Source organism: Euprymna scolopes, chromosome 24 (genome assembly GCF_053919585.1).
Source record: "Euprymna scolopes isolate OS-2025 chromosome 24, ASM5391958v1, whole genome shotgun sequence".
NCBI lineage: Eukaryota > Metazoa > Mollusca > Cephalopoda > Sepiida > Sepiolidae > Euprymna > Euprymna scolopes.
In genome coordinates, this window is record NC_136505.1 from 90302724 (window position 1) to 90305280 (window position 2557).

Sequence of the window (2557 nt, forward strand, 5' to 3'; positions counted from 1 at the left end):
ACCATTTACTTGTACCGCTACCGTGGGGTCACGATACAAAACGGAAATCCACTTGCGGAAGTCCGGACCAAAACCGGCGGTCTCCAAAACAGACTCCAAGAAACCATGGTCGACCCTATCGAAAGCTTTGGACTGATCTAAATTGATCAGCGCGGCTCCTGTGTCGTCTTCTACCCCCTCTATGATCGTGCGCACCAAGTGCAAGTTGTCTTTAATCGTTCTCCCCTTCACAGAACAAGTCTGATCCGGTTCGACCAAATCACCGATGACAACCTGCAGTCGGTTTGCAAGAACGCGGGCCAAAATCTTCAACTCTGTGTTTAGCAGAGTGATGGGCCTGTAATCATCTAAGTCCTCCCCACCATGCCGCTCTTTCTTCTTCAGTAGTGTGACCACTCCTTTGGTTACCTGCCCAGGGATGGATCCCTGGGAAAACCAGTGGTTAAACACACCCGTCAGAAGAGGAACAAACATGGGCGACAGCCTCAAATACAATTCGTAGGGCAGACCATCGAGCCCTGGAGATCTGTTCTGGCCAACCTGCTTCAACGCAGTAATGACTTCACGCTCTGTAACCACCCCATCACAGCTAGCTGCTCGGTCCGCAGTAAGGCGGGGCGAGCCGGCTAAATAGCTGCCAAACTCCTGGCCGCGGAGTCTGGGTAGTTGGGTAAAGCGTTCCTTCAAATGTTGACGAAACCCATTGCAAATCTCTCGAGTCGATACGAGGGTATGTCCTTCCAGGTTTTTCACCTTCCGAATGTACCCGTCTGAACCACGTCTTAAGGCAGCCTTACGCTCAACAGCGTCAACGTTCACGGCTTCGTTAGAGACTCTTTTTAACCTAGCCCTAACTACTTGCCCTTCGTAACGCTCGCTAGCCAAGCGCTGAAGGTCCCCCTTAACTATGTTTATCTCTAGGGGATCCCCACCAGCCACCGCCCGGGTCAATCTATCTTCTAGCTGCCTTTTGGTCCGTGCCCTAGTTAACGCGAGGCGTTGGCTGTATTGGACACAAAAGAGCCTAATGGTAGCCTTAAGTCTAACCCACCAGCTACTCCCGGTAACCGCCCCCACTAACTCCCGCTGAATTAGTATTGTCAGCTGTTCCCGAAAGTCGTTCATCTCCAACAAGGAGGCGTTCAACTTCCAGTAGCCAGCCAACCTAGGCCTATTACCTAATCTCAAACGGGCCATTACTAATTTATGGTCCGAATGACCTAGCCAGTGGAACGTGGGACACGATAAGAAATCTATGTCGCCTCTTCTAATTAACATCCTGTCCAAGTAGGTACTTGGACAGGCGGCCACGCTACTTTGCCACGTCCACATCTCCCTCCCTGGGTGATCCAGACGGAACCTGTCGACAAGATCGCACGAGACCATCAGGTCAGACAGGCTGCTTTCACACCGATCCGACCCTCTATTCCCCCCGACCTTATCTGTCTTGGGGTCCAGGATGGCATTCCAGTCCCCCATTAAAACTACTCGCTCCGGACCCGCCGAAAGGAACACCTCCACCTGCCGAAAAAAGGAAACCCTCTCCCCAGCGATATTGGGCGCGTAAACTGCCAAAATCCGGAACTTACTGCTTTTAACGGCAACATCGACCACGACCAGCCTTCCATGAGCGCACGCGTGAACTACAGTAACCGCCGCACCTAGGGTGCGACTCACTAACACAGAAACCCCACGGCTAAAGGAATTGCCGTATGCTGAATAAACGTCAAAGTCGTTCACCAGCACACTGCAATCCCCGGGCCCAACAAAGTGGGTCTCCTGAATTGTAGCTATATCTACCTCCAGGGCTATGAGATCCCTCAGCACGCGAGCAGCCTTGCTTCGAGATCTCATGCCCCTCGCATTTAAACTAGCTAGGTTCAAGCTTGCCATAATTTCCCTAACTAGAAGTATCCCTCAAAAGCGGGTCTAAAGTCCTCGGGTGTTAGAACGCCGAAAGACTGACCGATGCTGCCAGTTAGCAACTCTGTTGTGAACTGACCTCCTCGGACCAGTCCCCCCACGTCTAAGGGAAAGGTTATTTTCAAGGCTCTATAAAGGGATGGGTGAACATAAATGGGGACCCTCCCTTCGCACTTGACTGCTATTTGCATCAAGGACGGGTGCTCCTCGTCCACAATCTTCAGCCCCGGAAAAGCCAGTTTCGCTTCGGCAACCATCCTCCATAATGCCTTTACTCTGGCCCCCTTCTCCTTTCTCAGGAACGTGATGAGCATCGGTGCTTCACTGAAGTTGGTTGGCCTCTCCACTTCCTTCCCGTCCACTTCGGTGAGCTTTTCCAGCTTTTGGACGTGCTTCTTCTGGCCTGCGCTGAGGTCCACCGGTCCCTGGCTCACATCCACCTCGCATATCCTCTCCCCGGGTAAGAAAGGCCTCTTCCGTGTTCGTTCAGTCCGGATCGGGGCTACCGGGGTGGTGGTGGTGCTGATCGTCTCTTTGTTCTCTTCTGCTTCCATGTCCTCTGGGGACCCGGCTTCTACGTCTTCGGAAGTTTGGGCTTCAGAGGTCTCCTCGTTGGTAGTAGGAGTAGTAGTGG